We start from the raw sequence: 12,838 nt of genomic DNA, 5'->3' as shown, positions 1-12,838 counted from the left end.
TTAAACAATTGTGAACAATTAACAATAGTAAAATTTAGTATGTACTAAGCTAAGCTGCAGTCACAAGTAAGCTAAAATATGGTAACAAAACTCGCACTCTTAATTTCTGCTTGTGTAATCTAAATATTGTAGTGAGAACCTTGAAATTAAAGCAGTGAAATGGAATGATATTACTTAAATGCTGACGTATGAATTTCAATGATACTCGGGTTCATTCCAGAAAAGGAAGGGACCCCGATTGGTAATGCAATTGGCGCAATGTGCAACAAAGTTTCATGCTAAGTTGCTGTATTTTTGTGATGCAACAGTTTTTAAAAGCTGAGGTCTGCCATACAGTTCTAAAACTTTACGTGTTTTTAGTCTACCTTGTTGGTTGATTGAAGGTTTGCAGTCGTCGATCGGGGAGGTGGCGACAAGTCACTCATTGTCGGCGTCGCTGTTGCAGAAGCTGGATGTCGGCGCGCCTTCTTCATGACACGGTTATCAGGCGAAACGGGCTATTGATGTGCGCCAGCTAATGCTTCCCGTCCGTGACACCGTGTCAGAAACTATCATAGCAAGTCGAGCACAATTACATGCTGCCAAACCCCGAAAGTGCGGCAACTCGCTAGAGTGTCACACAACACACCTGCTCCACCGCCCTACTCCAGCCAGACTCCGCTCTGTCCGCGCTCCACGCGGCAAAGTTAACACTACCAAAGATCCTAAACACTTTCGTTCTCCACACGACCTATCGATGTAGTCGTTCGATAGCATAGTTTTCTCTAGGCCAGACCCAGATTAAAAATACAAATAATATTTACAAAACAAACCAATTATACATCGACATAAATGCATATATATATATACATACAAATAGTAGGACAATTACAACATATAAAGACACAGAAATGTCATACCTTCAGGTAACAAATAAAGGAAAAAAAATTATAGTACAATAAATGGAAATAGGAGGATATGCATTTCCGGCATTACAAACTCAGCCACTTAATGACGGAATTTTTGATCTCAAAAGATATTCCTTTCGTCCCACGGCCATCTATTTATTTGATTTGAGTTCTTGTGACATTTTCTTTTCCAAGATTTGGTCAATAGAGAACATTCAATAGAATGTGACCGAAATATTAAAGGCCCTTCCAGTTGAAGCCGTACAGCGCTGCTACCAAGCCTGGGAACAACGATTCCGCCGGTGTATAGCTGTAGTAGGGAAATACTGTGAAGAGATCATATTGTTGTTTGAAAAAATAAATAAATAAAAACTTTGGTAAGTAAAATAACAGTCTCGATACTTTTCTCACACACCTCGTACATATCTAGAAGAACATGGCAATGAGAGTTAAACCTTTCACGACGTCATACATAAATAATGTGAATGTCAGATCGACAGAGGCGGTACACCGCATTTCTCTACAGAATCAAAATTTTAACGTCTCCATACTGTTACGATCATCCTTCATAACTGACAGATGTCAATAGCCCACTACTGAGATCCCTCTACCCCATTATGTTGGCCAAATTCTGTAAGGCTATAGTCAAGCTGGGAATTGCCCTACATGTGTGTGTCACGAACCTAGCCCGACAGCCAAAAATTTACGAGCATGTTCTAGTCCGAAGAAATCTTCAAGAGTGAAGAGTGGGGCATTCATACTTAAATTACATGATGTGAAGACACCGAGACACAGCAACCGCATTACTTAGCTGACCCAGTAGGCGCAACGAATAGATGGCAGGAAAACAAAACCATTCCAATTAATTTTTGTAATCTGAAATCAGTACAAAGTGCCAATTCTTAGCTCTTTTAGCTATTTACCCCCAGTGAAGTATCACGTTAATTTTACTGCATAAATAGAATTTTTAGTTTTTAACATCCTAAGCGCAACTCTGTAATAATGCATAAGAAAGTAATAATTATAATAAGAAAGTGGACATGTTTATGCTATTTGGAGTAATAGCATATAACTGTCAATGATTGTGAAATTTTGTGTGTTACGTTGGTATATTAACGTTTCTTTTATGATGTTGAAACATAGCAAATTCCTGTCACCTCCACCATTTCCGCAGGTCACCTTTACTCCCAGACCTAGCAAATCTTACAATACTTCACAGAATAAATATTCGGAGAATCAATAGGGGGAATCAGAATGACCATTTCGAATAAAACGTAATCAGTATGTGTGTAAGAATGCGAATCTTTGTATTATTAAGTAACAAACCATTACTACAATAATGAAACAGCTCCATCTATTTGTAGTGACGGTGTAGTAAAAACATAAGGGGGGGGGGGGATAAAATATTAATTAACTTGAAACAGTTGTTTTTATATTTACCGAATTATCGCCTGCTGTACCATAACATTAGTCTAATATGTGTAGCAATTATTTGGTTCTACGTTCCATAAGTGCATGATAAATGAAACCCTGTAATTAATATTAGGTATAACGTATTTCGCTTTCATTTTAAAAGCGCAGAATGCATAAGCTAAAGCAAAAGAGGATGCGTCATTTGCAACTATACTTTGCTAATACGACTTAGACCATGCAGCACCGTAAAACATTTAAATGCGTAATGAACGAACTTCCTCACGGCCTGTTATCGGACGCCATTGTATCTCTCTGTATTTTTCGACATTGTAATCCATTGAAAAAAAGGTGCAGTCTACCGAAAAGCAATTCAAGAATCAGTCTTTGCGGGAAGAATAATTCTACTGAAAGTACCATTTCTCCCAAGGTAATTGTTCATTAAAAGAAATTAAAAAATAGCTAAGTTAGTGCAAATGATTGTTTTTAAATCGGCTGTAGTACGTCACATGATTCAAATAACAGCTGATGTCGGTCTTCTAAGCTGGATTCATACAAATTTATTGAGATGACGGCTCAGTTGTATATTTAAAAGTCAAAAAGGAAAATGAAGAGCCCACGGGAAAAAGCACTATACGTCATATTTTCTACATTTTTTGGGAGAGGAAATACGAACTTCCAAAATCAAAAAAGATGGGTAAAAAATTCCAATCGAGTGTAGTCAATAAATTATGGTGCCAAATTTAATGGCTGTAGAGGAAGTACGTTAGAAAAAGTTAAAAAATGGTATTAAATGTAAAAAAGACAGTACATGCAAAGAAAGCACATTTTTGCCATGAAATGAACGTGGTACGTCCACCACTTTTAGATAGGCTTTTGCCCCTTCTTTGCGTTGTTTAGCTCTGGAAGCTTCTTTTTGTTGGTCTTATGTTTTGGTGCGTAATGTGGTACAATGGAAAGAAATTTCTTGCGACTTGGCCACAAAACTGTTTAAATTGTGGAAAGTCTGCATATATTTCATAACATGTGTAGGATCTCTGAAAATATATCCCCAGAATAAGTTATCTGCGGTATGATCTCGATTTAGCTTAAAAAATGGTTCATATTAGAAAGTACCATTAAATGATCGATGACCAGAATGCGTCAGGCCAAGCTCGACGACTACTTGTAGACCACTAGAACAATCCAAACCTGATGGTGTGCCGACTCCGTTATAAGTAAGCCAGTATTTGAACAGCTTATCTTTCTTGTCAACCAAATTGTGAAGCAACGAGCATTTGCAGTCACTGTCTGATTCATGAGACGTTGCCCTAACGTCCCTAACAAACATTACCCATTTCGCCATAACTTTTTCTCTTTGTAGCTGATTGATTAACACATAGCGTCTCACCTTGTTGTGATGATCCACACAATTTAAAGATTCAAATGGTTCGAATGGCTCTGAGGACTATGGGACTTAACATCTGAGGTCATCAGTCCCCTACATCTTAGAACTACTTAAACCTAACTAACCTAAGGACATTACACACATCCATGCCGGAGACAGAATTTGAACCTGCGACCGTAGCGGTCGTGCGGTTCCAGACTGAAGCGCCTAGAACCGCTCGGCCACACTGGCCGGCTTTAAAGATTCTAAGAAGACTACAGTACCATCACACTTCATACTAAGCGTTATTACTATAAGGAAACAACACAGTGTAAGAATCTCAACTGAAGATATTTGCAGTCACAACCCAGTGATGACGTAACATGTGCAATGCAAACAATGGTAGCTGACCGGAGTTTGTACCATTCTTTCCGTGAAAAGACCGACTTAGAACGGTCTTTCCGTTACCACAAAAAGTGAAGCACTATGTATCTCGGCTACTTGCAACGCTATTTGAAAGGCATTTTATCTGCCTTGTAGTACCGATGACCGGCCGTCAGAATGTGCCATACACTCATTTTTTATTTAAATTGACTTATTGCATTTTACCGTCGGGTCTCCAAATGTTTGTCAACCGTAAGTTCATCACAGTGTACAAATGTAAATTTAATAAAATAGTACGAAACACATTAACTAACCAACCTGGCATTTCAAGAAGAAGTCTACTTAATATCAGTGCGTTTGGATCACTCTTTCTTCTTTGTACGGTTAGGTGAGAGCCTACTTAGTTCACTTTCTAATGAGAGAAGTGGCTACTTTACTTCACTACAACTGCTCACGCAACTGAGTTTCTTCAAGCCTTTATTTTTCCTCTTAACCGTCCCGGAATACAGTCACGTGTAACCAGATGGTGAAGGGTAAAGCGAAGCATCGATTTTATTGATCCAGTTGTGAGTGATACTGTCGACGGTCTATAGAATCTTCAGTATTCAACAAGCGTTGTTTTTAAAGTTCAGAAAGCACGCGCGAAATTTTCATATTGTCTCACCCGCTGCACGCAAACTTTTCGACGTACAGAAAAAGTGAACAGGACATTTTAGTTGGAAATTTGATGTAGTTAAATTTGGTACTGCAACACGTTTTACCTGGAGAACATAGTTTTGGGTTATTCAAGACAAAGTATAAAAGTGACCTTCAAACGCACCCCCGCCCCGTTCCACACTCAGCCTTTACCCCTCAGGATACTTAGTATGTTGTTCATGGCACTCCCTCCTGCACCTGCAACTGTACAAAATTTGAGACTGCAGGAATTACCCCCCATATCCGACCTTCTTTGGCCTTCGACGAATGGCCTTATTACGCCACCGGTTTTGTCGAGCACTTACAAACTGTAGAAGTTACATTTGCTAAGTTTTATCTAACAATTTTGGGAAATTTAACAGTAAAAAATAAAAAATTACATCGTTGTATTTGTCCGACCTTGTGACTACGAAACTACTGCGTTTGGAAGGGTGAAGTTCGGATCGCCTGTCACAGTAATTAATTTTAGCGCACCGCATAAAAAAGTCATTTTCTTTCATTACCCTCACGGGCACGTTTAAATTAATAATGTTAACGAAATACCCGACTATGCTGGTGGCGTAATAGCCCAATCAATGAAGATCTAAAAAGTTCTCATTCCGGGAGTAGTTTGTGTAGTCTCGTACAGCGATGGGAGTGCCACGAACAACATTGGTATAAAACCTGACGTGATGGATGCTTGTGATTGGGAGGGGCGTCTGAAGATCACTTTCGTACTTTTCTTTCTTTCTCTTCTCTCAAAAGAACACTCGTCATGTCACGACGACATCCATAGAAATCCACGAGTGGGTAATCAACGTGACCGATGTCAATTCTCATTTCATGCAGCATAATAAGATAGTGACAAATTGTATTTATGTCAAATCTGTGAGTTCTGTGACGACTGATAAAGTGTTAGGAATGTGGGGTGGTCCAGTTTATGCATAGAGATGGGCCGATCATCATGTTTCGCATTTGAAAAGCTGATATTGTTCACACAAACATTTGCACGTTGAACCTGCTAACGGAAATGGACAACGAATTAATTAAGAAAATATTTAGAAAAGTGGAAATGTAATGGCTACGCCGGCCTTTGTGGCTGAGCGGTTCTAGGCGCTTCAGTCTGGCACTGCGCTGCTGCTACGGTCGCAGGTTCGAATCCTGCCTCGGGCATGGATGTGTGTGTGATGTCCTAAGGTTAGTTAGGTTTAAGTAGTTCTAAGTCTAGGGGACTGATGACTTCAGATATTAAGTCCCACAGTGCTTCGAGCCAATTTGTTAAGGCTATTACAAACGAACCATGATCTCGACACTACAAACGGCTACGTTTAAACGAGATCCAAGCTGTTAAGATGGAAATAAAGATGAGTGTTCCGTTCCACATACATATCTGTAATGAATACGACCAGTTTAGATAGGGTTGTCTGTACCGTGTTTTTGTGTTAAGAAGTGTTTAACGCAACACCAGAAACTGAAGATTAGTGATGTTTTGAAAACCTAAAACTGATCCTACTAGTTGGAGATGCAGACGTAGTAAGCTACTTTAATATTCCCCTCCTCGATAGCAATCACTTTCCGCCCTTAGAAACGAGGACAAATTTTGTTTCTCTTGTCCACGCTAACGACTTGCAAAAGAAAAATCAACCCCATTGTAGTATCTTTGCGCCCTAAAACCACAAACAAACAAACCTCATTGTAGGGAAGCAGCCTACTCACGCTGTAGTAAATTCACATCAGTTTCCATTGTGTGCCAGCCAGTCTGCTGTAACTAGCTCTGACGTCATAAATGTTGCGCAATACCTTAAAAATCAAGCAAATGACCTAAAACTTTTCTAGCATGTCAGGAATAATACTAAATTATTGTGTGTTAAATATCAGTTCGATAACTTCAGCCATTTTCGAAATTTAGACGTTTTTCTGAAAAAATCATTGGCGCAACACAAAAGAGCTAGAGACTTCAAAATTTATATTTAGATTCATCTTTCATAATGATTTAATAAAAATAGTACTTTGGATTTCACAAATTAAGATTTTAGTGGAAATTAATGATTTTCTGGTTTTCATCTCAAAACTGAAGGAAGCAAGATAGATTAAGTAGGCTAACAAATAAGGCTAGGATGTTTAGATTTAAATAGGTTGGACGTCTGCTACGACTATGAAGATGTGAAAAGTTTCTTTTGAATACCTATAAAATTATAGCGATAGCGGATCTCAAAAGGGCCAGTTCAGAGCTCATCTACTGCGTGCAGTGTAATTTAATTAATTCTCTCGCCCAAAATATTTAATTTAGCGACGTGAAAATTTTATTATCAATACTTACCTGCGTGCTGAATGCACGTTTAAATTAAGAGCTTCATCGGCCATCAGCAAAAGAAGCTATAAATTATTATGTAATTTGAAGTTGTGCGTTACTAGCCCAGCGGCTAGTCGGGAGAGCCGATTTGATCAGGCGTTCCCTTAGCCGTCCGCACCGCGGCTTTATATATAAGAACGCTGCGCGAGGAAGCAAGGGCCCAGTTCTCTCCAGACGCTGAATGACACGCCATCTGTGTCGGGAGTCGCGTCGCGTCGCATCGGTATCACTGCTACAAACAGCCTCGGGTGCCGTATTAAGTTACTAGAGATACGCGGAACCATGAAATCATTTCAAGTGAAGGGTTAATTCTGGAATTATTTTCATTATCTAGCTTCAGTTTGCATATTGTCGTATTTTCACGTGCCGTCACGGGACAGACATTCTACCAATTATTTAGCGTGGCGTTTGATGAAATACTCTCATCAAATTATGGCGAGCATTCATTTCGACATTTAATTCGGACATTTATAGTTGCATCAGCGCATTAGACTCTGAACTGCTCTGTTAGTTAGGTTGTATGGATACTTGTGTTTTTTATCGGCGAACTTCAGAATATACTCAACTGTTTTGAAATATCGTTTTTGATTATAAATCCCAGACAATCTCCTAATTCCTCAGAGCTATAAGCTGCAGCTATAATTGTATTCTCAGATGAAGTGGGCACTAGGAATTCTAATTACAGGCTTCACGTTTTGTTAAATCACTTTCTGGGTGCTAAAAGTAATTAGAGAGCCAGTGTTGAGAACGGCGAAAGACAGCATTAACAACATTCTAAAAGCCAGAAACTGATTCAACATGCAAGCATTTATACAGCAATATATTTTTTACAACTTATTCGCCGCCCCACATATGGTGCATTGGCCGGGAAATGAACTAAGTGAAAGTGATATTTAACTATTCAGATTCGCGAGTGAAATGCGACACGCAACTGAGTATAGAACAGTGAATGTGTTACGTGTGCATGTGGACGACGCAATTGGATTAACAACACATCTGGATTGACGGAGCTGGCACTGAGTCTAGCGGTGCTGCCGGCATCGCGAGAAGCCAGTCTCGCCGCACTGCAGTCGTCCGCTGGAGAAGCCGGCGCAGCGCCTGCAATTGCGGGCCACGCAAACACACAACAGCCGTCGGAGAGCCGTCTGCAGTTCAACGTGCCACATCGCATCAGGAATCCTGGTACGCCGCGCCGGCAAAGCCATACGTCGTGCAGAAGGAACTAAGTTACGTGAAAAGCTGTTAAAAATTTTACTAACCTGCACTAAAAGACTGTCGGCGATGGAACCGCCAAAAAAAACTGAAGTTAAACTTAAATCAGAACCTATGTCTGTTGAGGGAACTTTAAATCCAGACAACGGTTCAAGATTAAATATGCATGAAAGTAGTAATGTTAAGGTGAAATATGAAATATTGTCTCCTGACAGTAGTTTAAAAAGGGGCAATGATTCAATAATAGAGACCCCTGTAGTTAAGCAGAAAGCAGAAATTGTTAATTTATTGGATGACAGTTTATCTGATGAGTTAAAAATGAATCAGTCAACGGAGGTGGTAGAGTTTAAGAAGGAGAAGTTAGATATAACTGATCAATCTGAAGTTTCATTTAGTTTTGATGATTCTGGTATTGGAGCTAGTTTTTCGTCACCTGGGTGTGATAAAAAGCCAGCTAGTGAGCAACCCAAAGATGCTGAGGCTGTTGATTTAAATGTTATATTACAAGCAATAGCTGCCAGTCAAACAAATTTTAATAAACGGTTTGAGGCAATGGACAATACCTTCAAGGCTGGTTGCAATAAGTTGAAAGAGGATCTATACAGTTTGAATTGTAAAATTGATTACAATCATGAGGATATTAACAAAAAGGTTGCTCAACAGTTTTCTGAAATGTATAAAACAGTTAAATCCGAAGTTGCTGAGGTTCGCAAAGACTTCCAAATGGAAGATGCGAAGCTGGAGCACAAGTTAACAGAAAAGATCGAGGCGGAATCTGAACTGTGCCGAGATAGATTTAAAGATGTTAATACTAAAGTAAACATATGTCAAGCAGACGTAGATGCAATCAAAACTGATACTACTCATATTGTACAAAGAGTAGATAATGTTGAATTGAGAGTAGAAAATATCAGTACTAACATTGCTAACATTGAGAGTAAAGTAGCTTCAGTAACTTCTGGTAATGGTAGTATACAACAAATTGTAGCTGCAAACGCCGCTTTTATCGGGTGTCGGCAGTTCTTGCGGTTCGATCCAGATAAAAATATCCATCCGCTAGATTTCTGGAACGATTTTGAAGATGTTATTCCACCAACTTAATCTGAACGAGAGAAAATCTCATTTATTAAAAGCCATTTAGCAGGTGACGCCATGCGTTGGTCAGCTGATGTTATGTTGAAGTGTAAAACATTAGCAGAGTTTAAAACAGCTTTCATTAATGAATATTGGTCTAGTAATAAGCAAAATGAAGTGTTGAGAGAATTTTGGAGTGGAAAACGCTTCAATGCAGGCAAGGAATCAATTAAAGAGTTTGCTAGGTCATGGATCTCACGTTTGTCACATTTGGCGAAAAAGCTAAAACCAGAAATGATTATACTAGGTCTTGAAGCCAAACTGCCATGGTATTGGCAAACTAGAATTATATCTGCCCCTAGAGACAATCTGGATCGTTTCATTGAATATCTGGAACATGTAGAACGTGTTGCTGCCAATGAGGAGCAAGCACGTAATAACAGAAATGCTAATAACAATAGTAGTAATTTTAGAAACGAGCAACATGGCAATGTAAACATCAGAACAGTAGGTGTTCGTCATCCTAAGAGAGATAGGAATTGGAGAACTAATTATCAGAACCAACAATGGCATCCAAATGATAGTAATTTTGTTCCAAACAAAATTATGCATGTAAACAACAGTACGGAAAGCAATGCTATGTCAGTTAACTATAATAAAAATAAAGGAAACAGTAGTAGGCCGAGGCAGGAAAACTAGTTCCCGTCTATGAGGACACTGGCGCTCACCAGGCGGTTACTTTTCCTAAGCCAGTAGTTACGGGAATTGGTAAGACAGATCAGAATACTCAGACTGAACATGTGGATGAAGAGTCGGTAGCATCTAAGAATACAGTAGAAATATTAGATCACTCACAATATTTGATAGATACCGTGTTAGAGACGCTTTCTAAGTGGGAAGAGAAAGAGAAGGCGCAGCAGTGTAACGATAGGGTGGAGCTACAAAATACTGAATTGTCAGGTGAAGAAGCAGAAGAAATTCATGCTTATATTTACGATGAAGATGATGTGCTCTTATCTAAAGTGCCTGTGCAGGATGTTGATAATGTACTAATAGATTTAGGACAGGAGATAAGTGAGAATGTAGAGGGTAGCCTGTTGAGGGTCGATGAACCCAGTAGCTGTGACCAGTTGTCACTTGAGAAGGAAACCGACGATAATGGTAAAAGTGGTTTAGCTGTAACTAGTGTTATGCCCGGTCTGGAGACGCAGAATCGCTCAGACTACAGTAATTTGGGTCATGTTCAGCAAACTAAATGTAATGAAGTCGTGCGGTGTTTCGATTTAAAATTAATAGACCGACTGGAAAAGGCAGCTGAAAATGTAATTCAGGAAACCCCTACACACTGTGACGTAAATGTAATGAAGACAGATGTTGAGCACTTTAGTTTGGAGACAAATCCAAAAGGAACTATTAGATGAATTTGAGGAACCACCTGTACAACCTAGAATAAGCCACCCTATAATAATATTGAATATGTTGGGTATCAATGTACGTTTTCTCTTAGACAGTGGAAGTGAGGTGAGTGCAATATCTCAGTCCTTCTTTGATGCATTACCTGGTAAAGACAAGCTTACAGTAATGAGGCTATCAGGACTAAGAATAATTGGTGCTACTGGCAAGGTTTCAAAAACGGTAAAGCAAGAAGCTTTACTACCCTTTAACATTAATGGTAATTTAATTGATCATCCATGTTTAATTGTAAACAATCTCAGTATTGAGGTTTTAATTGGCATAGATTTCTTGTCAAAATATCAGAGTGTTGTTGACTTTGAAAGAAGCCAGTTAAAAATGGTCTTGCCAATAACCGGAGTAATTATAGTACCTTTTAGTGATAAACATGTAGTAATGATCATGAAACTTGGGAGCTGCCTATACGAGTTCTGAAAAATAGGAGGTATTGGGACGAAGGTGTTAATCTTAGTACAAGTAAGCTGAACACAGAAGAAGAAGAAGCAATTATTTTAGACAAAATAAAAGCTAAATTGCAGGAAATCTATAAGATTTCAGACAATCAAAAGGAAGAACTGAGACAGATTCTAAAAAGGCATCATAAAGTATTTTCAGATCGACGTGGCGTGGTCAAAGGTTATGAATGAATGCTGTAGGGAGGAGGTTGTTCTGTAACGTCTACACAGTGTGGCAGCTGTGCAGTCCCAGCTGTGTGAGATCTTCTTTCCCTTTCAGGTCTCACTCATTCTTCCTCTTTCGTGTCCTCAAAAATTTCGACCTTTTCTTTCCAAATACTAAAATTTTCCGTTATGACTATCAAGCCAGCATTAAGCTAATGAATGCTGTAGGGAGGAGGTTGTTCTGTAACCTCTACACAGTGTGGCAGCTGTGCAGTCCCAGCTGTGTGAGATCTTCTTTCCCTTTCAGGTCTCACTCATTCTTCCTCTTTCCTGTCCTCAAAAATTTCGACCTTTTCTTTCCAAATACTAAAATTTTCCGTTATGACTATCAAGCCAGCATTAAACCAATGAATGCTGTAGGGAGGAGGTTGTTCTGTAACCTCTACACAGTGTGGCAGCTGTGCAGTCCCAGATGTGTGAGATCTTCTTTCCTGTCAGGTCTCATTCACTCTTCATCTTTCCTGTCCCCAAAAATTTCGACCTCTTCTTTCATACATTAAATTTTCCGGTATGGTTATCAATACAGCATTAAACCAATGAATGCTGTAGGGAGGAGGTTGTTCTGTAACCTCTACACAGTGTGGCAGCTGTGCAGTCCCAGCTGTGTGAGATCTTTTTTCCCCTTCAGGTCTCACTCATTCTTCATCTTTCCTATCCACAAAAATTTCGACCTCTTCCTTCCAGACATGAAAATTTTCTGTCATGGCTATCAAGCTATGAGTTATGTAACCATTCTATCTACCGATTAGTGAAGAAAAATACCTAATGTGACAAACCTAATAGTGACAAACAATAGAGAAGTGTGACGTAATTAAGATACAAATGTATTTGAGTAACAATTATGTATAGAACCCAGGTAATATAGTAACTAAAAAGTGTTGTTTTATTGGAAATGGTCCACCAACAGTAATTTAAAAAGATATATGAATTCATGTACAAGCAGGATCTGAAGTGGTAGTGAAACCTAGTGTATGCATTAGAGCTAATTAAGAAATAATAAAAGAGATTGCTTAGTGTTAGGAAAAATATGCAGATAAGTTGTAAGATTAAACTCACCTGGTGTAGCAAGGAAAGGCAGTGTAATAGAATTGAGCAGTGTTTGTGGTCGAGACGTGAAGGACACGTCCCTGAAGTATTTATAAGGTTGGAGCTGGCCATTATTTTAGTGTAGTGTGTGACAGGATACACCTACACGTATTGAGGTTATGAGTTGGAGGCGTGAATGCGACCATAGGTACCCTTATGTTAGATGAGACAGAGCAGCCCATGGTGTCCTATAGGTTTAAGGAATTTAGCATTACGCTCGTCCATAATTACTTGATGCATTTTAGTGGTAGGTCTGAGA

This window comes from Schistocerca serialis, chromosome 4 (assembly GCF_023864345.2).
Source record: "Schistocerca serialis cubense isolate TAMUIC-IGC-003099 chromosome 4, iqSchSeri2.2, whole genome shotgun sequence".
NCBI classification, from domain to species: domain Eukaryota; kingdom Metazoa; phylum Arthropoda; class Insecta; order Orthoptera; family Acrididae; genus Schistocerca; species Schistocerca serialis.
Note: the sequence above shows the minus strand (reverse complement) of the source record.